This window comes from Balaenoptera borealis (genome assembly GCF_965194805.1).
Source record: "Balaenoptera borealis genome assembly, chromosome: 18".
Classification (NCBI taxonomy): Eukaryota; Metazoa; Chordata; class Mammalia; order Artiodactyla; family Balaenopteridae; genus Balaenoptera; species Balaenoptera borealis.
The window spans coordinates 24,584,146-24,609,136 of record NC_138877.1 but is presented as its reverse complement, the minus strand read 5'-3'; the positions used below and the strand labels follow the sequence as shown (position 1 = coordinate 24,609,136).

Sequence of the window (24,991 nt, the reverse complement as noted above, 5' to 3'; positions counted from 1 at the left end):
GTGATTGGCTTCATCATCTCCTGGGCAGCTGGTGGGAAGGGGGCATGAGACAAGTGGGTGGAAAGTTTCAGGTTCACCCTTCATATGGATGACTACCTTACTGACAGCACCATGCCTGAACAGCCCTCCCTAGATAGATAAAAAAGGAGATGGGGTGGGATTTAAGACAGCTCAGAGCAAACTGATCACCACTTGGGGAAAGCTACCACTCCTCTGATACAAAGGGCAGCACTTTTATCTAACTTGGTGAGGGCCAGAGAGCATGTGGGTGGCTTTCTTGCCACCCTAACTTTCTCTTCCTTTAACTTTCACAGGGACCAGAAGACCATAAAGGTTTAGGAATAAAAATGAAACCCAGCACCCACAGCAATAAAATTCTCAATGTCCATCCAGTCATAAAACGCAGGTAGGTTTCTTAAATGCAGCTTTTTTTTCTTCTCCCAACTTTTATTACATATATTTTTATACCAGTAATTCATTTTTTCTTAAATAAAGAACAAAACAACCACAACCCTTTTACTCTAATGCAGCCATTGCTCTTTTTTGTGTGTGTTTGCATCCTAATCCACGCATATATAAAGGGATCTCAAATAGCAAGTTGACTGAGATCCTGGAAATGGAGGTCTGACATTTCTGTTTAAATTCCATATCATACTATTGTTATGATCTAAATGAGCCTAACAAGATAGTTTCTCTAAGTAAGTCTCAACAAGTGGGGATGACAACATTTAGTAAGGATGTGTGAAGACTACTGGCTTAGCACAGATTTGGGCACATAGAAATGTTCAGTGAATAAGACCTCAGTATTTTTCATGGTACAATCACTGTATGGATATCATTTTAGAGTCTGTACTTTACTTTCCATTTAACAATTAAGAGAGACCAGGGACTTCCCTGGTGGTCCAGTGGTTAAGAGTCTGCATTTCCAATGCAGGGGGTGTGGGTTCGACCCCTGGTCAGGGAACAATGATCCCACACACATGCCATGTGGCCAAAAAAAAACCCCAATTAAGAGAGACCAAACAACTGATACCACAGAAATACAAAAAACCGTAAAAGAATACTATGAACAATTATATACCAACAAATTGGACAACCAAGAAGAAATGGACAAGTGTCTAGAAACATACAACCCACCAAAACTGAATCAAGAAGAAACAGATGTTTCGAACAGACTGATCACTAGAAATGAAATAGAATCTGTAATTAAAAAAAAGGAAAAAAAGCCTCCCTGCAAACAAAAGTCCAGGACCAGATGGCTTCACTGGGCAATTCTACCAGACATACAAAGAAGAACTTATACTGATCTTTCTCAAACTCTTCCAAAAGATTGAAGAAGGAATACTCCCAAAGTCATTCTATGAAGCCACCATCACCCTGATACCAAAACCAGACAAACAAACAATATAAAAAAAGAAAATTACAGGCCAACATCTTTGATGAACAGAGATGCAAAAATTCTCAACAAAATACTAGCAAACTGGGTCAGAAGACTAGATGTATGGCAAGGTGAGAAGGACTCATCTTGCCGTGGCTGGCTTTGAAGACAGAGGTAGGGAGCCATGATTCAGGGAACACAGACAGCTTCTAGAAGCTGGACAAGGACTCCTGCCAATGTTGCTGAGGCATCCTGCATCACTCAGAATCCCAGTGGTTACCCAGTTGGTGCTGAAGGAAGTTCTGTTATGGATGCACAATTAGACTTCCTTATTACTACTGTGAAGGGGTGCTCTTGAGCCTGTTGATATGGCACTGGTTTGTAAAAAAATCTATCAATCAGTAATTAAGAGTATGTACATCATGAAGATGGCAGAATAGAAGGACCTTGAGCTCACCTCCTGACATGAGCACACCAAAATCACAACTAACTGCTGAACAACCATTGATAAAAAAGACTGGAACCTACCAAAAAAGATATTCTAATCCAAAGACATAAAGAAGAAACTCAGCGAGATGGTAGAAGGGGCACACTTGTGAAATAATCAAATCCCATATCCCCTGGGTGGGCGACCCACAAACTGGAGAACAATTATATCGCAGAAGTTCTCCCACAGGAGTGAGAGTTCTGAGCTCCATGTCAGACTCCCCAGCCTGGGGGTCTGGCATTGGGAGGAGGACTGCCCAGAGCATTTGGCTTTGAAGGCCAGCGGGGCTTGAGTGCAGGAGCTTCACAGGACCAGAGGAAACAGAGACTCCATTCATTGGAGGGCCCACACGATTTCTTGTGTGCACCAAGACCCAGGGCGAAAGCAGTGACTGCATAGGAGCCTGGGTCAGACCTACCTGCTGGTCTCGCAGGGTCTCCTGGGGAGGCAGGGGGCAGCTGTGGCTCACTGTGGGGACAAGGACACTGGTGGAAGAGGTACTGGGGAATATTCATTGGCATGAGCTCTCCTGGAGGCTGCCATTTTGGCACCAAGACCTGGCCCCAACAGCCTGTAGGCTTCAGTGCTGGGATGCCTCAGGTGAAATGACCAATATGGCGGGAACAGAGCCCCACCCATCAGTGGACAGGCTGTCTAAAGACTTCCTGAGCCCACAGCCACCTCTAGACACACCCCTTGACATGGCCCTGCCCAGCAGAGGGCCAAGACCCAGCCCCCCCCACCACAAGTGGGCAAGCATCAGCCCTTCCCACCAGGAAGCCTGCACAAGCCTCTAGGCCAGCCCCACCCACCAGGGGGCAGACATGAGAAGCAAGAGAACTAGGATCCAGCAGCATGTGGAACCAAGTCAGCAAATGCACATCAGAACCTACCCTGGGACCAGCTGGTCCCTGGCCCTTGGGTGACAAGAGGGGAGTGTACTGCTGGGACACATAGGACATCCCCTACAGAGGGCCACTTCCCAAGGTTAAGAAACATAACTAATCTTCCACATACATAAACATACAAATCGAAATTTAGACAAAATGAGATGGCAGAGGAATATGTTTCAGATGAAGGAACAACATAAAACCCCAGAAGAACAACTAAGTGACATGGAGACAGGCAATCTAACCGAGAAAGAATTCAGAGTAATGATTGCAAGGATGATCCAAGAACTCAGGAAAAGAATGGATGCACAGAGCAAGAAGTTACACGTTTTTAATAAAGAGTTAGAAAATGTAAAGAGCAACCAAACAGAGTTGAAAAATACAATAACTGAAATGAAAAACACTAGAAGGAATCAATAGCAGAATAAATGAAACAGAAGAATGGATAAGTGAGCTGGAGGACACAGTGGTGGAAATCATTGCCACAGAAAAGAATAAAGAAAAAATAATGAAATCAGGACAGTTTAAGAGACCTCTGGGACAACATCAAATGCACCAACATTCTCATTATAGGGGTCCCAGAAGGAGAAGAGAGAGAGAAGGGGCCTGAGAAGATATTTGAAGTGATAAAAGCTGAAAACTTCCCTAACATGGGAAAGGAAACAGTCACCAAAGTCCAGGAAGAGTGTCTCAGGCAGGACAAACCCAAGGAGGAACATGCCAAGAAACACAGTAATCAAATTGACAAAAATTAAAGACAAAGAAAAAATATTAAATTGACAAGAGAAAAGCAACAAATAACATACAAAGGAATCCCCATAAGGTCATCAGCTGATTTTTCAGCAGAAACGTTACAGGCCAGAAGGGAGTGGCACAATAGAATTAATGTGATGAAAGGGAAAAACCTACAACCAAGAATACTCTACCCAGCAAGGCTCTCACTTCAGATTTGACACAGGAATCCAAAGCTTTACAGACAAGCAAACACTAGAAGAATTTAGCACCACCAAAGCAGCTTTACAAGAAATGCTAAAGGAACTTCTCCAGGTGGAAAGGAAAATGCCACAACTAGAAACAAGAAAATTATAAAATGGGAAAGCTCACTGGTAATGGCAAACATACAGTAAAGGTAGGAAATCATCTACACACAAATATGATATCTAAGCCAGTAATCATGAGGAGAGTACAAATGTAGGATATTTGAAACACATTTGGAATTAAGAGATCAGCGACTTAAAACAATTATGTACATATATATAGACTACTATATCAAAACCTCATAGTAACTGCAAACAAAAAAATCTATAGTAGATACACACACAAAAAAGAAAAAGGAGTCCAAACAACACTAAAGACAGTCATCAAATCACAAGAAAACAAAAGAAGGAAGAAAAAAGACCTACAAAACCAATCCAAAACAATTAACAAAATGGCAATAAGAACATACATGTTGATAACTACCATATGTAAACGAATTAAATGTCCCAACCAAAAGACACAGACTGGCTGAATGAATACAAAAACAAGATCTGTATATGAGCTGTCTACAAGAGATCCATTTCAGACCTAGAGACTCATGCAGACTGAAAATGAGGGGAGGGAAAAAAGGTATTCCCAAATGGAAATCAAAAGAAAGCTGGAGTAGCAATACTCACAGAAGACAAAACAGAGTTTAAAATAAATACTGTTACAAGAAACAAAGAAGGACACTACATAGTGATCAAGGGATCAATCCAAGAAGAAGATATAAGAATTGTAAATATATTTGCACCCAACATAGGAGCACCTAAATATATAAGGCAAATACTAACAGCCATAAAAGAAGAAATCAACAGTAACAGTGGGGGACTTTTCATCAATGGACAGATCATCCAAACAGAAAGTCAATAATGAAATACAGGCCTTAAATGACACATTAGACCTGATGGACTGAATTGATATTTATAGAGGATTCCATCCAAAAGCATCAGAATACACTTTCTTCTCAAGTGCACATGGAACATTCTCCAAGATTGATCACATGTTGGGCCACAAAGCAAGCCTCGGTAAATTTAAGAAAAACTGAAATCATATCAAGCATCTTTTCTAAGCACAGCGCTATGAGATTAGAAATCAACTACATGAAAAAACCCTGCAAGAAACATATAAACACGTGGAGGCTAAACAAGATGCTACTAAACAACCAATGGATCACTGAAGAAATCAAAGAGAGGAAATTAAAAAAATACCTAGAGACAAGTGAAAGCAAAAACTACATTCTAAACCCTATGGAACACAGCAAAAAGAATTTTAAGAGGGAAGTTTATAGTGATACAAGCTTATCTCAGGGAACAACAAAAAAAATCTCAAATAAACAACCTAACCTTACACCCAAAGCAACTAGAGAAGGAGGAACAAACAAAACCCAAAGTTAGTAGAAGGAAAGAAATCATAAAGAACAGAAATGAAATAGAGACTAAGAAAACAGTAGAAAAGATCAATGAAACTAAAAGCTGGTTCTTTGAAAAGATAAACAAATTGATAAACTTTTAGCCAGACTCACCAAGAAAAAAAGGGCCCAAATCAATAAAATTAAAAATGAAAAAGGAGAAGTTAAAACCAACACCACAGGGGGCTTCCCTGGTGGCGCAGTGGTTGGGAGTCCGCCTGCCAATGCAGGGGACACGGGTTTGAGCCCTGGTCCTGGAAGATCCCACATGCCGTGGAGTGGCTGGGCTGGTGAGCCACAGTTGCTGAGCCTGTGCGTCTGGAGCTTGTGCTCCGCAACAAGAGAGACGGCGATGGTGAGAGGCCCGCACACTGCGATGAAGAGTGACCCCCACTTGCCGCAACTGGAGGAAGCCCTCGCACAGAAACGAAGACCCAACACAGCCATGAATAAATAAATAAATAAAATTTAAAAGAGATAAGCAAAACATTAAAAAAAAGAAAAACACCAACACCACAGAGATACAGAGGATGAGACTAGTACAAGCAACTATACACCAATAAAATGGACAACCTAGAAGAAATAAACAAATCTTAGAAAGGTACAATCTCCCAAGACTGAACCAGGAAGAAATGGAAAGTATGAGCAGACCAATTACCAATACTGAAATTGAATCAGTGATTAAAAGACTCCCAACAAACAGAAGTCCAGTGCCAGATGGCTTTGCAGGCAAATTCTACCAAACATTTAGAGAAGAGTTAAAACCTATCCTTCTGAAACTACTCCAAAGAACTGTAGAGGAAGGAACACTCCCAAACTCAATCTATGAGGCCACCATCACCCTGATACCAAAATCAGACAAAGATACCACGAAAAGAGAAAATTACAGGCCAGTATCACTGATGAACATAGATGCAAAAATCCTCAACAAAATACTAGCAAACTGACTCCAACAATACATTAAAAGGATCATACACCATGATCACGTGGGGTTTATCCCAGGGATGCAAGGCGCTTTTCAATATCCACAAATCAGTCAGTGTGATACACCATATTAACAAATTGAATACAAACCATATGATCATCTCAATACATGCAGAAAAAGCTTTTGATAAAAATTCAACACCCATTTATGATAAAAACTCTCCAGAAAGTGGGCACAGAGGAAACATATCTCAAAATAATAAAGGCCATATATGACAAACCCACGGCTAACATCATACTCACTGGTGAAAAGCTGAAAGCATTTCTTCTAAGACCAGGAACAAGACAAGGATGTCCACTCTCGCCATTTTTATTCAACAGAGTTTTGGAAGTCCTAGCCACAGCAATCAGAGAAGCAAAAGAAATAAAAGACTTCTTTTCCAAATTGGAAAAAAAGTAAAACTGTTACATTTGCAGATGACATGATACTGTACATAGAAAATCTTACAGACACTACCAGAAAACTATTTACTAGACCTCATCAATGAATTTGGTAAAGTCTCAGGATATGAAATTAATACACAGAAATCTGTTGCATTTCTATACACTAACAACAAAATATCAGAAAGAGAAATTAAAGAAATAATCCCATTTACCATCACACCAAAAAGAATAAAATACCTTGGAATAAACCTACTTAAGGAGCCAAAAGACCTGTACACTGAAAACTGTAAGATGCTGATGAAAGAAACTGAAGATGACACAAACAGGTGGAAAGATACACTGTGTTCTTGGATTGGAAGGATCAATATTGTCAAAATGACTGTACCACCTAAGGCAATCTATAGATTCTATGCAATCCCTATCAAATTACTAATGGCATTTTCCACAAAATTAGAACAAAAATTTTAAAATTTTATGGAAACACAAAAGACCCCAAATAGCCAAAACAATCATGAGTAAGAAAAATGGAGTTGGAGGAATCAGGCTCCCTGACTTCAGACTATACTACAAAGCTACAGTCATCAAAACAGTATGGTACTGGCACAAAAACAGAAATATACATCAATGGAACAGGATAGAAAGCCTGGAAATAAGCCCACACACCTATGGTCAATTAATCTACAACAAAGGAGGCAAGAATATACAATGAAGAAAAGAGTCTTTTTAATAAGTGGTGCTGGGAAAACTGGACAGCTACACATAAAAAAATGAAATTAGAACATTCTCTAACACCATACACAAAAATAAACTCTAATGGGTTAAAGACCTGAATGTACAACTGGATACTATAAAACTCCTAGAGGAAAACATAGGCAGAACACTCTCTGACATAAATTGCAGCAATTTTTTTTTTTATCTCTCTCCTAGAGTAATGGAAATAAAAACAAAAATAAACGGGACCTCATCAAACTTAAAAGCTTTTGCACAGCACAGGAAGCCATATACAAAATGAAAAGACAACCTACAGAATGGGAGAAAATATTTGCAAACAATGCAACTGACAAGGAATTAATCTCCAAAATATACAAACAGCTCATACAGCTCAACAACAAAAAATCAACCCAATCAAGAAATGGGTAAAAGATATAAATAGACACTTTTCCAAAGAAGATATACAGGTGGCCAAAAGACATATGGAACCATACTCAACATTGCTAATTATTAGAAAAATGCAAATCAAAGCTACAATGAGGTATTACTTCACACCAGTCAGAATGGCCATCATTAAAAACTCTACAAACGGGCTTCCCTTGTGGTGCAGTGGTTGAGAGTCCGCCTGCCAATGCAGGGGACATAGGTTGATGCCCTGGTCTGGGAGTATCCCATGTGCCACGGAGCAACTAAGCCCATGCGCCACAACTACTGAGCCTGTGCTCTAGAGCCCGCGAGCCACAACTACTGAACCCACGTGCCACAACCACTGAAGCCCACACGCCTAGAGCCCGTGCTCCGCAACAAGAGAAGCCACCGCAATGAGAAGCCTGCGCACCTCAACGAAGAGTAGCCTCTGCTCATCGCAACTAGAGAAAGCCCACGCACAGCAACGAAGATCCAACACAGCCAAAAATAAATAAATAAATTTAAAAAAAACTCTACAAATAACAAATGGTGGAGAGGATGTGGAGCAAAGGGAACCCTCCTACACTGTTGGTGGGAATGTAAGTTGGTACAGCCACTATGGAAAACAGTATGGAGGTTCCTTAAAAAACTAAAAATAGAGCTACCACATGATCCTGCAATCTCACTCCTGGGCATGTATCCGAAGAAAACTATAATTTGAAAATATACATGCACTGCATTTTTCATAGCGGGACTATTTACAATAGCTAAAACATGGAAGCAACCTAAATGTCCATTGACAGATGAATGGATAAAGAAGATGTGGCATATTTATATAATGGAATATTACTCAGCCATAAAAAAGAATGAAATAATGCCATTTGCAGCAACATGGATGGACTTAGAGATTATCAGACTACATGAAGTAAGCCAGAGAAAGACAAATATCATATGACATTGCTTATATGAGGAATCTAAAAAAAATGATACAAATGAACTTATATAAACAACAGAAATAGATTCACAGACATAGAAAACAAACTTATGGTTACCAAAGGGGAAGTGGGGGGGAAAGGATAAATTAGGAGTTTGGGATTAACATATACACACTACTATATATAAATAAATAACCAACAAAGGCCTACTGTAAAGCACAGGGAACTATACGCAATGTTTTGTAATAACCTATAAGGAAAAAGAATCTGAAAAAGAATAGATATAGGAGGAGGAACAAAGATGGCAGAGTAGAAGGATGTGCTCTCACTCCCTCTTGCAAGAACACCAGAATCACAACTGGCTGCTGGACAATCATCAACAGGAAGACACTGGAACTCACCAAAAAAGATACCCCACATCCAAAGACAAAGGAGAAGCCATAATGAGACGGTAGGAGGGGTGCAATCACAGTAAAATCAAATCCCATAACTGGTGGGTGGGTGACTCACAGACTGGTGAACACTTATACCACAGAAGTCCACCCACTGGAGTGAAGGTTCTGAGCTCCACGTCAGGCTTCTCAACCTGGGGGTCCGGCAACGGGAGGAGGAATTCCTAGAGAATCAGACTTTGAAGCCTAGTGGGAATTGATTGAAGGACTTAGACAAGACTGGGGGAAACAGAGACTCCACTCTTGGAGGGCGCACACAAAGGAGTGTGCGCATTGGGACCCAGGGGAAGGAGCAGTGACCCCAGGGGAGACTGAACCAGACCTACCTGCTAGTGTTGGAGGGTCTCCTGCAGAGGCAGGGGCGGGTGGCTGTGGCTCACTGTGGGGACAAGGACACTGGCAGCAGAAGTTCTGGGAAGTACTCCTTGGTGTGAGTCCTCCCAGAGTCTGTCATTAGCCCCACCAAAGAGCCCAGGTAGGCTCCAGTGTTGGGTTGCCTCAGGCCAAACAACCAACAGGGAGGGAACCCAGCCCCACCCATCAACAGTCAAGTGGATTAAAGTTTTACTGAGCTCTGCCCACCAGAGCAACAGTCAGCTCTACCCACCACCAGTCCCTCCCATCAGGAAACTTACACAAGCCTCTTAGATAGCCTCATCCACCAGAGGGCAGACAGCAGAAGCAAGAAGAACTACAATCCTGCAGCCTGTGGAACAAAAACCACATTCACAGAAAGATAGACAAGATGAAAAGGCAGAGGGCTATGTACCAGATGAAGGAACAAGATAAAACCCCAGAAAAACAACTAAATGAAGTGGAGATAGGCAACCTTCCAGAAAAAGAATTCAGAATAATGATAGTGAAGATGATCCAGGACCTCGGAAAAAGAATGGAGGCAAAGATTGAGAACATGCAAGAAATGTTTAACAAAGACCTAGAAGAATTAAAGAACAAACAAACAGAGATGAACAATTCAATAACTGAAATGAAAAATACACTAGAAGGAATCAATAGCAGAATAACTGAAGCAGAAGAACGGATAAGTGACCTGGAAGACAGAATGGTGGAATTCACTGCTGCAGAACAATAAAAAAGAACGAAAAGAAATGAAGACAGCCTAAGAGACCTCTGGGACAACATTAAACGTGACAACATTCGCATTATAGGGGTCCCAGAAGGAGAAGAGAGAGAGAAAGGACCCGAGAAAATATTTGAAGAGATTATAGTCGAAAACTTCCCTAACATGGGAAAGGAAGTAGCCACCGAAGTCCAGGAAGCACAGCGAGTCCAATACAGGATAAATCCAAGGAGAAACACGCTGAGACACATAGTAATCAAATTGGCAAAAATTAAAGACAAAGAAAAATTATTGAAAGCAGCAAGGGAAAAATGACAAATAACATACAAGGGAACTCCCATAAGGTTAACAGCTGATTTCTCAGCAGAAACTCTACAAGCCAGAAGGAACTGGCATGATATGTTTAAAGTGATGAAAGGGAAGAACCTACAACCAAGATGACTCTACCCAGCAAGGATCTCATTCAGATTCAATGGAGAAATCAAAAGCTTTACAGACAAGCAAAAGCTAAGAGAATTCAGCACGACCAAAGCAGCTCTACAAAAAATGCTAAAGGAACTTCTCTAAGTGGGAAACACAAGAGAAGAAAAGGACCTACAAAAACAAACCCAAAACAATTAAGAAAATGGTCATAGGAACATACATATCAACAATTACCTTAAACATGAATGGATTAAATGCTCCAACCAAAAGACACAGGCTTGCTGAATGGATACAAAAACAAGAGCCATATATATGCTATCTACAAGAGACCCACTTCAGACCTAGGGACACATACAGACTGAAAGTGAGGGGATGGAAAAAGATATTCCATGCAAATGGAAATCAAAAGAAAGCTGGAGTAGCTATACTCATATCAGATAAAATTGACTTTAAAATAAAGAATGTTACAAGAGACAAGGAAGGACACTACATAATGATGAAGGGATCAATCCAAGAAGAAGATCTAACAATTATAAATACATATGCACCCAACATAGGAGCACCTCAATACATAAGGCAACTGCTAACAGCTATAAAAGAGGAAATCAACAGTAACACAATAATAGTGGGGGACTTTAACACCTCACTTACACCAATGGACAGATCATCCAAAATGAAAATAAATAAGGAAACAGAAGCTTTAAATGACACAACAGACCAGATTTAGTTGATATTTATAGGACATTCCATCCAAAAACAGCAGATTACACTTTCTTCTCAAGTGCACATGGAACATTCTCCAGGATAGATCACATCTTGGGTCACAAATAAAGCCTCAGTAAATTTAAGAAAACTGAAATCATGTCAGGCATCTTTTGTGACCACAACGCTATGAGATTAGAAATGAATTCCAGGGAAAAAAACGTAAAAAACACAAACACATGTAGGCTAAACAATACGTTACTAAATAACCAAGAGATCACTGAAGAAATCAAAGAGGAAATCAAAAAATACCTAGAGACAAATGACAATGAAAACACGATGATGATCCAAAACCTATGGGATGCAGCAAAAGCAGTTCTAAGAGGGAAGTTTACAGCTATACAAGGCTACATCAAGAAAAAAGAAAAATCTCAAATAGACAATCTAACTTTACACCTAAAGAAAGTAGAGAAATAAGAACAAACAAAACCCAAAGTTAGCAGAAGGAAAGAAATCACAAAGATGAGAGCAGAAATAAATGAAATAGAAACAAAGAAAACAATAGCAAAGATCAATAAAACTAAAAGCTGGTTCTTTGAGAAGATAAACAAAATTGATAAGCCATTAGCCAGACTCATCAAGAAAAAGAGGGAGAGGACTCAAATCAATAAAATTAGAAATGAAAAAGGAGAAGTTACAACAGACACCGCGGAAATACATAGCATCCTAAGAGACTACTACAAGCAACTCTATGCCAATATAATGGACAACCTGGAAAAAACTGACAAATTCTTAGAAAGGTATAACCTTCCAAGACTGAACCAGAAAGAAACAGAAAATATGAACAGACCAATCACAAGTAATGAAATTGAAACTGTGATTAAAAATCTTCCAACAAACAAAAGTCCAGTACCAGATGGCTTCACAGGTGAATTCTCTCAAACATTTAGAGAAGGGCTAACACCCATCCTTCTCAAACTCTTCCAAAAAATTGCAGAGGAAGGAACACTCCCTAACTCATTCTATGAGGCCACCATCACCCTGATACCAAAACCAGACAAAGATACTACAAAAAAAGAAAATTACAGACCAATATCACTGATGAATATAGATGCAAAAATCCTCAACAAAATACTAACAAACAGAATCCAACAACACATTAAAAGGATCATACTGGGGCTTCTCTGGTGGCGCAGTGGTTGAGAATCTGCCTGCCGATGCAGGGGACACGGGTTCGAGCCCTGCTCTGGGAGGATCCCACGTGTTGCGGAGCGGCTGGGCCCATGAGCCATGATTGCTGAGTCTGCGCGTCTGGAGCTTGTGCTCCGCAACAAGAGAGGCCGTGATGGTGAGAGGCCTGCGCACCGCGATGAAGAGTGGCCCCCGCTTGCCACAACTAGAGAAAGCCCTCGCACAGAAACGAGGACCCAACACAGCCATAAATAAATTAAAAAAAAAAAAAAGGATCATACACCACGATCAAGTGGGATTTATCTTAGGGATGCAAGGATTCTTCAATATACGTAAATCAATCAATGTGTTACACCATATTAACAAACTGAAGAATAAAAACCATATGATCATCTCAATAGAGGCAGAAAAAGCTTTTGACAAAATTCAACACCTATTTATGATAAAAACTCTCCAGAAAGTGGGCATAGAAGGAACCTACCTCAACATAATAAACACCATATACGACAAACCCACAGCAAACATCATTCTCAATGGTGAAAAACTGAAAGCATTTCCTCTAAGATCAGGAACGAGACAAGCATGTCCACTCTCACCACTATTATTCAACATAGTTTTGGAAGTCCTAGCCACGGCAATCAGAGAAGAAAAAGAAATAAAAGGAATACAAATTGGAAAAGAAGAAGTAAAACTGTCACTGTTTGCAGGTGACATGATACTATATGTAGAGAATCCTAAAAATGCCACCAGAAAACTACTAGAGCTAATCGATGAATTTGGTAAAGTTGCAGGATACAAAATTAATGCACAGAAATCTCTTGCATTCCTATACACTAATGATGAAAAAACTGAAATAGAAATTATGGAAACACTCCCATTTACCATTGCAAAGCAAATAAAATACCTAGGAATAAACCTACCTAGGGAGAGAAAAGACCTGTATGCAGAAAACTATAAGACACTGATGAAAGAAATTAAAGATGATACCAAAAAAAAAAAAAAAGATGATACCAACAGATGGAGAGATATACCATGTTCTTGGATTGGAAGAATCAATATTGTGAAAATGACTATACTACCCAAAGCAATCTACACATTCAATGCAATCCCTATCAAATTACCAATGGCATTTTTTACGGAACTAGAACAAATCATCTTAAAATGTGTATGGAGACACAGAAGACCCCGAATAGCCAAAGCAGTCTTGAGGGAAAAAAGCGGAGCTGGAGGAATCAGACTCCCTGACTTAAGACTATACTTACAAAGTTACAGTAATCAAGACAATATGGTACTGGCACAAAAACAGAAACATAGATCAATGGAACAAGATAGAAAGCTCAGAGTAAACCCACGCACCTGTGGTCAACTAATCTATGACAAAGGAGGCAAAGATATACAATGGAGAAAAGACAATCTCTTCAATAAGTGGTGCTGGGAAAACTGGACAGCAACATGTAAAAGAATGAAATTAGAATACCCCCTAACACCATACACAAAAATAAACTGAAAATGGATTCGACACCTAAATGTAAGACCAGACAGTATAAAACTCTTAGAGGAAAACAGAGAAAGTACAGTCTTTGACATAAATCACAGCAAGATCTTTTTTTTTCCACCACCTCCCACTCGCAAGATCTTTTTTGATCCATCTCCTAGAGGAATGGAAATAAAAACGAAAATAAACAAATGGGACCTAATGAAACTTCAAAGTTTTGCACAGCAAAGGAAACCATAAACAAGACGAAAAGACAACCCTCAGAATGGGAGAAAATATTTGCAAATGAATCAGCGGACAAAGGATTAATCTCCATAATATATAAACAGCTCATGCAGCTCAATATTAAAGAAACAAACAACCCAATCCAAAAATGGGCAGAAGACCTAAATAGAGATTTCTCCAAAGAAGACATACAGATGGCCAAGAAGCACATGAAAAGCTGCTCAACATCACTAATTATTAGGGAAATGCAAATCAAAACTACAATGAGGTATCACCTCACACCAGTTAGAATGGGCATCATCAGAAAATCTACAAACAACAGATGCTGGAGAGGGTGTGGAGAAAAGGGAACTCTCTTGCACTGTTGGTGGGAATGTAAATTGATTCAGCCACTATGGAGAACAGTATGGAGGTTCCTTAAAAAACTAAAAATAGAATTACCATATGATCCAGCAATCCCACTACTGGGCATATACCCAGAGGAAACCATAATTCAAAAAGACACATGCACCCCAATGTTCATTGCAGCGGTATTTACAATAGCCAGGTCATGGAAGCAACCTAAATGCCCATCGACAGACGAATGGATAAAGAAGTTGTGGTACATATATACAATGGAATATTACTCAGCCCTAAAAAGGAACGAAATTGAGTCATTTGTTGAGACGTGGATGGATCTAGAGACTGTCATACAGAGTGAAGTAAGTCAGAAAGAGAAAAACAAATGTCATATATTAACGCATGTATGTGTAAGCTAGAATAATGGTACAGATGAACCGGTTTGCAGGGCAGACACTGAGACAGAGATGTAGAGAACAAACGTATGGACACCAAGCGGGGAAAAGTGCGGTGGGGTGGGGATGGTGGTGTGCTGAATTGGGCGATTGGGATTGACATGTATACACTGATGTGTATAAAACTGATGACTAATAGGAACCTGCAGTATAAACAAACAAACAAAACAAAAAAAAACAACTAATACTAAACTTTCTTTGGGTTATTTGTATGGAAATATGTTAATATAAATGTTTCAGACATTACATGAAATTTCTATAAATCTTATATGTTCTGGTATAATGTTATAAGTCATAATTCTAGTTATTACTTTAAAATGTATACCTCAGAAATAACTAAATTTCCTTGTCAATTGCATTATTATGAACTTTCATGAAATCTTTAACCATGGTCATTTTAAAGTCTTCTGTCATTTACAGACAGTTCTGGGTGTACTCTGATGCTTTTGCAAAAATGTTCCTATAAAAGGGTTTCATCTTCAAGGAATTCATGGAAAAGACTCAGACAAGTACAGGTTTTCTGGTAACTGACTCTACTGCTGAACTGAATGAATAAGCATTTTCAGAACTCTAATGGATAACTGATGAATTCAAAAAGTGCTAACAAAAGATCAAGATGAAAAAAAAATTAATTACATGGGACTGAGTGAACTGATGAGGATGATTATAATTTTTGTGACTTTCTGTTTGAATAAAAAAATAAGAACAGATATATATCTGTGTGTAACTGAATCACTTTCCTGTACACCTGAAACTAATACAAAATTGTAAATCAACTACACTTCAATAAAAAAAAATAACAAAAAAGTTATCAAACGAGATCCAGGAACACATAGAAAAGATCACACCCCATGATCAAGCTGAATTCATCACAGGGTCAGAAGAATGGTTCAACATACACAAATCAAACAATGTGATACACCACATCAACAAAAGAAAAGACAGAAACCACATGATCATCTCAAAAGATGCAGAAAAAGCATTTGATAAAATTCAATATCCATGGATAAAGAAGATGTGGCACATATATACAATGGAATATTACTCAGCCATAAAAAGAAATGAAATTGAGTTATTTGTAGTGAGGTGGATGGACCTAGAGTATGTCATACAGAGTGAAGTAAGTCAGAAAGAGAAAAACAAATACCGTATGCTAACACATATATATGGAATCTAAAAACAAAAAACAAAAAAACAGTTCTGAAGAACCTAGGGTCAGGACAGGAATAAAGATGCAGATGTAGAGAATGGACTTGAGGACACGGGGATGGGGAAGGGTAAGCTGGGACGAAGTAAGAGAGTGGCATGGACATATATACACTACCAAATATAAAATAGATAGCTAGTGGGAAGCAGCCACATAGCACAGGGAGATCAACACGGTGCTTTGTGACCACCTTGAGGGGTGGGATAGAGATGCAAGAGAGAGGAGATATGGGGATATATGTATATGTATAGCTGATTCACTTTGTTATAAAGCAGAAACTAACACACTATTGTAAAGCAATTATACTCCAATAAAGATGTTAAAAAAGTATATATATGAAGAAAAAAACCCAAATACCTAAAAACTTAATGGCATAAAAAAATTCAATATCCATTTATGATAAAAACTCTTACCAAAGTGGGTATAGAGGGAACATATCTTAACATAATAAAAGCTATTCATGACAAACCCACAGCCAACATAATTCTCAATGGTGAAATGCTGAAAGCCTTCCTGCTCAAATCTGGAACAGGACAAAGATGCCCACTCTCACCACTTCTATTCAACATAGTATTGGAAGTCCTATCCACAGCAGTCAGACAAGTAAAAGAAATAAAAGTTATCCAAATTGGAAGAGAAGAAGTAAAATTGTCATTATATGCAGCTGATATGATACTATATATAGAAAACCCTAAAATATCCACACAAAACTATCAGAACTGATAAAATAATTCAGTAAAGTAGCAGAATACAAGACTAACATACAGAAATCTGTTGCATTTCTTTACTTTACACTAACAATGAAATATCAGAAAGGGAGAGTAAAAAAAATCCCTTTAAAAATCACATTAAAAAAACCCCCAAAAAACTTAGGAATAAACCTGACTAAGGAGGTGAAAGACTTATGTGCTGAGAATTATAAGACACTGATAAAGGAAATTGAAGACGATTCAAAGAAACAGAAAGATACCCCATGCTCTTGGACTGGAAGAATTAGTACTGTTAAAATGGCCATGCTAACCAAAGCCATCTACAAATTTAATGTGAACCCTATCAAGTTACTCATGACATTTTTCACAGAACTAGAACAAAGAATCCTAAAGTTTATATTGGAACCATAAAAGACCCAGAATTGCCAAAGCAATCCTGAGGAAAAAAGAACAAAGCAGGAGGCATAACCCTCCCAGACTTCAGACAATACTACAAAGCTACAGTAATCAAAATGGCATGGTATTGACACAAAAATAGACATATGGATCAATGGAACAGAATAGAGAGCCCAGAGATAAACCCACACACCTACGGTCAATTAATCTTTGACAAAGGAGGCAAGAATATACAATGGAGGAAAGACAGTCTCTTCAGCGAGTGGTGTTGGGAAAGCTGGACAGCCACATGTAAGTCAGCGAAGTTAGAATACTCCCTCACACCATACACAAAAATAAATTGAAAATGGCTTAAAGACTTAAATATTAGACATGACACCATAAAACTCCTAGGAGAGAACATAGGCAAAACATTCTCTGACATAAATTGTACCAATGTTTTCTTAGGTTAGTCTCCCAAGGCAACAGAAATAAAAGCAAAAATAAACAAATGGGACCTAATTAAACTCAAAACCTTTTGCACAGTAAAGGAAACCATGAACAAAATGAAAAGACAACCTACAGACTGGGAGAAAATATTTGCCAATGATGTGACCGACAAGGGCTTAATTTCCAAAATATACAAACAGCTCATCCAACTCAATAACAAAAAAACCAAACAACCCAATCAGAAAATGGGCAGAAGACCTAAATAGACATTTCTCCAAAGAAGGCATACAGATGGCCAACAGGCACATGGAATGATGCTCAACATTGCTAATTGTTAGAGAAAATGGAAATCAAAGCTACAATGAGGTACCACCTCACACCGGTCAGAATGGCCATCATTAAAAACTCTACAAATAACAAATGCTGGAGAGGGTTTGGAGAAAAGGGAAGCCTCCTACACTGCTGGTGGGAATGTAAATTGGTGCAGCCACTATGGAAAACACTATGGAGGTTCCTTAAAAAACTAAAAATAGAGCTACCACATGATCCTGCAATCCCATTTCTGGGCATATATCCAGAGAAAACCATAATTCGAAAAGACACATGCACCCCAATGTTCATAGCAGCACTGTTTACAATAACCAAGACATGGAAGCAACCTAAGTGTCCATTGACAGATGAATGGATGAAGAAGATGTGGTATATATAAACCATGAAATACTACTCAGCCATAAAAAAGAATGAAATAATGCCATTTGCAGCAGCATAGATGGACCTAGAGATCATCACAGTCAGTCAGAACGAGATAGACAAAAGCCATATATCATTTATATGTGGAATATAAAATGTGACACAGATTAACTTATTTACAAAACAGAAACAGACTCACAGACATAGAAAACAAACTTATGGTTACCAAAGGGAAAGGGGGTGGGGGAGGGATAAATGAGTTTGGGATTAGCAGATACAAACTACTATATATAAAATAGATAAACAAGGTCCTACTGTATTACACAAGGAACTGTATTCAGTATCCTATAATAAACCATAATGGAAAAGAATATGAAAAAGAATATGTATATATGTGTATAACTGAATCACTTTGCTGTACACCAGAAACTAACACAACATTGTAAATCAACTATACTTCAATTAAAAAAAAAAACAATTAAGGGAGACTAAACAGACCAGGAAGTCAAATTAACTGTTCATTTAATATTCACAACGAAAAGATTTTACATGATACAGTCAATTTTCCTAGGCCTATGAAACAAAACTTTAGTCAAATAGAGGCAGTCCTGAAAGTTGAAATCAACTGTATTCTAAAATTTTTATATGAATTGTTTTGAAATCTGAATGTATTTTTCCATAAAGCTATGTTAACAGGATTATTAGATTCCCATGTCAACTCACAAAAGATTCATAATGAATTTGAAAAAGTAAGTTTTCTTTCAGTGAGCAATGTCCAAAGCACCTTCACCAGCATCCTGAGTTCCTTCTCACAACACTCCTGGAATATATATGGGACAGACATTATGATCTATCTTCATGTTATAGCTGAGAAAACTGAGTGAGCTACAGAGGGTCAAGTGTTATATCAGAGAAAGAACTGGGGAAGAGTTCACCACATGTGGACTGGCCCCTGGCACTGGTTTGCTCTAAATGCTCCCCATGATTGTCAGAAGCTGCGGGTGAAGAACCAGGGGTATAGTGCATTCTTTCTAAGTATCAGTCACCTGGGGCACTTGTTAAAAGCACATTCCCTAGCCTCTTCTCTGGAGTCTCTAATTCCACCCAGTGTGGGGTGTACCCAGATTATTGTTAATAATTGCCCCAGGTCAGGCATATTTGGGTTTACATTGAGGATTTAAATCAGATACGCTTGAATTTGCATCTGGGCTAGGCCTCGAGCAAGCTGTCTGACCTTGGGCAAGTCATTTAATAGCTGTAATTCTCAGTTTCTTCATGTGTATAACAGAAATAAAAACATCTCTTTCAGTGTAGTTGTGAGGATTGTTTGTAAAATGTAACACAGGGCCTGGCACAAATACAATTTCTCTATATATCTGTCTTAGGCAATGCTGATCGAATACTACACACTAACAATCAAACCTTTTGTGGTAGATGGGTCAAGCCCTGTGTTCATAAGCCAAAGAAAACAAGTACAGAGAAGTGTGTGGTCAAACCCAGTTTTTAGTTGGTCCAGAATGCAGTTTTCCTTAAGCTTTGTGAAGTCAAGGTATTCTCTGAACAAGCTCTCTTTTTTCTTTTGGAGGACAGTACAGGTCATCTCCAGTAGGTTCCAGACCCCAGTCAAATTCAAGTGATACCCCTGGGATGAGCAGTCTTTTTCCAGATCAAGCAGAGGCCATAGAGAAACTGACAGATGGAAGGAACAGCCATCCCACCACACACTTGGTTCCAGCACAGCTATCACCTTTTTTTTTGGAAAAGTGGGGAAGAAGCCTTGTACTGTTCATTAGGAAGGGGAGAAAAAGCTGAATTCTCGAGGGGAAAATAAAGATCTGATCTAAAGCTAATGGCTTTGTAGGAGGCCACCTGGGGTTAGGTCAGGCCATCCCACCTAGCAGTCCTGCAGCTGACTGTAAAAAGTGTAACATCTCACAACCACTGCGAGACTTTTCCTTGCCAAACTCTTCTGAACACACTTTCTTTAATTCTCACCATGCTCTTATAAGAGAGGGAATAATTCACAAATGAGGAAACTGAGGTCCAGAGTGATTAGGTAACCCAGGCAGTAAGTGTGGAGCTGAGATGCAGATCCAGGCTCCCGGGCCTTGTTCTTTGACACTGACTCCAGTCCCCAAATGGGTTGGGGATTGTGGAGTGGGAATTAGAAATAATCCATTTGGTCATTGCCTCTGTGCTCATGGGTGGGGACCATGGGGGAGGTGTCCCTGTACAGGAGGGCAGAGCTCCTCTGTGATGAATACTGTTTTAGAGTGATATCAACATCAACAGCAAAAAAACCCCCTGAAAGTTCCCAACTCAACAGCCCATACACAGTCATATGCTAATGCTTGGGCATCCCCTCGTGAACCATTCACCAAAAATTTGCGAGCAAATCGTGAGGAATCTTGGCTCTCCTGTACTGAAAAGTAGCAACCTCTTGTTTTCCATGGTGGCTTTTGACCTGAGCCTAGACTTCAACCACAAAGGAAGCAGAAGAAGGCATGCAGCAGGAAATAGGTAGCGACCACTTCCTGAGTCCTCCCTGTGGACCAGGCACAGCGTACATGCTTTAAGCGTATTATCTCATCAAAAAGTTCATTAAACAAGCAAATAAACCTTTCACTTGCTGGAAGAAAGAAATGTAGAGGCAAAAGATCAGATTCCAGTCATGGAATGACCATTAACCAGCTTCACCATCTTGCCTAAGTCACTTAATCTCTTTGGGTATTTTCTCATTTGCAAGACAAGGGAATTGGAAAGAAGCTCATCAGATGTTCTAAGGACTTGGATTTGAGTGCTGGCCTTACCATATATTAGCACCGGTCTTTGGGCAAGCCATTTAAAATTCATCTGTCCACTAGGTTGTGGCAAAGATCTCAAACTGAGAGAATGTAATAGGTCTTTTTTGCACTTTTAAGCACAAAACAAATGGCAACCAACACTTAGTAGCACTTACTGTGTGCCAGATACTGCTGTGAATGCTCTTCATATATTAAGTCATTTAACACACATTATAGCCCATAAAAAAACCCATTTTATAGACAGTGAAACTAAGGTTACAGAGATGTTAAATAAGTTGTCCAAGGTCACACAGCTAAGAAGTAGTGAAACTAGGATTTGAAATTCTCATAATTACTTAGTTTGAATAACCAATTAGCCAGAAATTAGCATAATGAAAATTGGTGTCCTCAGAAGTAGTGAACTCTCAGTTGCTGTTGGTAGTACAAGGTAACAGCCTGATTCTGCCATGAAGATGTAAATAATGTGCACAGGGATGTGTGACAATTACGCAGCAGTGAACTCTCAGTTGCTGTTGGTAGTACAAGGTAACAGCCTGATTCTGCCATGAAGATGTAAATAATGTGCACAGGGATGTGTGACAATTACGCAGCAGTCACCCTCAAATGGAATCCCATCTAAAATATCCATTTAAAAAAAAATAAAAAGCTTCTGTACAGCAAAGGAAACCATCCACAAAATGAAAAGACAACCTACCGAATGTGAGAAAATATTTGCAAAGCATATGTCTGATGAAGGGTTAATATTCAAATTATATAAAGAACTCATAAGCTCAATAGCAAAAATACAAATAATCCAATCAAAAAATGGGCAGAGGATCTGAATAGACATTTTCCAAAGAAGACATACTGATGGCCAATAGGTACATGAAAAGGTGCTTAACATCACTAAATCATCAGGGAAATGCCAACAAAACCACGATGAGATATTACTGTAAATGATCTAGAGATGATTTAAAGTATAAGGAGGATGTATAGGTTATATGCAAATACCAAGTCATTTTATATAAAGGACTTGAGCATCTATGGATTTTGGTAGTCACAGGGGTTCCTGGAACCAATCCCCTGCAGATACCAAGGGATAACTCTATTCGGGAACCAATAAAAGGAGCCTGATGAAAAAAAAATCCATTTAATAAGGCGCTCAGCTAAATTCTAGAGCATTTCCCTAAACATGTTTATATCTGATGTGAGAAGAAAAATGAAGGAGAAACTGCTTTCCTGTTAGTTTGATGGTTTCTAAACCTTTTCCCTACCCTGACAAAATAACCTATACGACATGTGACATTTTGGGATCTCCAAGACAAAGTCGAGAGAAAATTCAGTTTGTCCTTCTGTTTTACCCTATGGCCAAAGAATTTTTACTTTACAAATATCTTCATTTACTTTAATTCTGTTTTCTTCTCTTCCTTATAAAAATGTGTCAGCTCCTGTGATACTGCCTTCCCAATATCCTTTCTCTTCCCGCCAACCATTTCAAGACCATTGGTCTTGAGACCTGAAAGCATCATGGAGTCATCACGTAAACAAAGCATCCAGCACTCACTGGCTGAGCTCAGAGTGAGAGGTTCCCGTTTCCCCACCAGGTGTGCAGGATTTCCTTCCCCATATCCCTTCTGAGGTCAGGGATCCTCTCTAAGCTCCTGTTTGTCATAGATGGAACACCGCGGTCCAGGGAAGGGCTGCTGTGCTGGCCCAGCTGGTGAGTGGAGGGGCTAGAACTCAGTGCAGGGTTTCTGATGCTGAATCCAGCCCTGCTTTCGCAGCACTGGATTCGCTCTCTCACAAGGATACTATTAGGCGAATCAGATACACGTGGCTAAGAGAGTCCCGTGTGGCATTACGATACGGATCAGAAACGTGCCGTGACTATGAAATCTCATTTTCCCATATACCATGTATTGGTGCTGTAGAAACTGGGGAGGACTCTCATAAACATGATGCTTTTATTACCCTCTTACCCAGCTGGCTTTTATTCTAAGAAACTGGTGGTCTGTGTCTTTTTAGTCTTTGATGTTGTCAGCGGATCCCTCCACTCCTATTTTGTTTACAATTTTCTAACATTTATTCATTTAGAAAGGATTGATTTGCTCTAATTAAAAAGAAAAGGAAAGATGAGAAGGAATAAAGGCTCCGTGTAACCAAGGGGCTTATGTGGTGGCAATACCACAGAGGTAATTTGTAATTTGACTTATTTTCTGATTTGCTGACTCTAGCTCAAGCCCATTGCCTCCTTGCCAGGCCACTAAGCACGTGTATAAATTGACACGGGCTGGCATAAATCAGTTGTTATGCGGGTGGTCAGCTCCATGCCCCATATCAGTCAGGCAAGGGAGGCAAGCGGAGAACGGTTCCTGTTTGGGGGACTGAAAAGACGCCGAGATAGGCTTTGTCAAGGCTGGAGAGTCAGAGAAGCCAACTGCAAACCCAGATTTCCTTCCATAGGATAAACTGACGGTTAGCCTTTAGCGCACATTTAAATCTTGTTCATCCTCATATCCCTGGGCAGAGCATGGCGTCAGCACACAGACACCTTGCAATAAACATCTGCAGAGAGAGAGACAGAACGTAGGTGGGGAGGGAGGAAGGACACAGAGGAGGAGGTATGAGAGGAAAAAGGAAAGAAGATAAACAGAAGTGAGAACTTAGGAAAAGAGAAGGAAAGAACTGGAAGGAAAACGAACAGGGAGGAAGGCAACGAGGTACGAGGAAAAGAACAGGAAAGAAGGAAGAAGATAAATAGAAGGAAAGAATTAGAGGGAGAAAAGGAAGGATCTGGATGGAAGATGAGAGAAGGAAGGAAGGAGAGAAAGAGGAGAAAGGGGAGACATGCAGCAAGGACAGTTAAAGTGCCCCAGAGGAAACCAGGAGAATGAACACGGACTCAAGGGCACTGCCTGGTGGTCATGACCCTTATGTACTTCGCCCTTCTCCAACTCCTATTTCACTCAGTATCTATCTGCCTGCCAAATTTAGCACTTCATGAGTTCACATCTGATTCTCAAGTTAGTTCATAAATATACCATTTCCTCATTTAGACTACAAGCTTTTTGAGAGCAGGGTCCTTTCTTAGATTTCTTTTGTGCCCTGGCCACTCCCCGTTCTGTTCTGCCTAGTCCCTAGACAGTGCTGGGTTTGTGAAAAGCAGTGACTTAGCCGAGCAGTCACTGGGTCCCTGGTGACCTTGTCAATTTCTCTTGCTGTGAACGAGCAGCTTCCTTTCTACTTTTCATGCAGCCAGATGGAAATCTCGTTACCTCCGAAGTTTCATATGCCTTATGCTTTCGAGAGGTGCTGTGATGTCTAGAAAACACATTCATGATAGCCTGTCTGAGCAACAGAAAACTCATTCACTCATTAACATACTGTGACAGGTGGCTATTTAGGAGAACACCAGAATATACATACTATTAAAGATTATTCAGGTGGGCAATCTTACAAACACTACTTGGAACATTTTCTCCAACCTTACTGCCTAGCTAGCTGTCATCTGGGAAAGAATGCTCTTCAGTTAAGGCTGATTTGAACCTCCTTGGAACTGACAAGATAGTTTGTGTTTCAGAGGCATGCTTCTAGTATACACATGCAAATGGTTTGCCCCTTTGGTGGGAAATGAACACTTCACGAGCACCCAAGCCTGTTACCAAACACGGTGTCATGCCAAAAATGGCAGCTCTTTCTAAAAAACTCCAGTCTCTGTGGCCACATTACATGGAGTCTGGTTTCAGAATCAAATCTTCCACTTCGTGGGTTTTGGGAAGAGGCTGCCGGTATGCAGAGGCGGGAGCTAGAC

The 24,991-nt window shown here is 39.7% G+C and overlaps 1 protein-coding gene across 6 annotated transcripts in view; it reads right to left on the bottom strand.

Annotated features, from left to right (window-relative positions):
* Positions 1 to 24,991, bottom strand: part of ENOX1 (ecto-NOX disulfide-thiol exchanger 1) — a 300,621-nt gene that overhangs the window by 27,977 nt on the left and 247,653 nt on the right. The window lies entirely within an intron of this gene.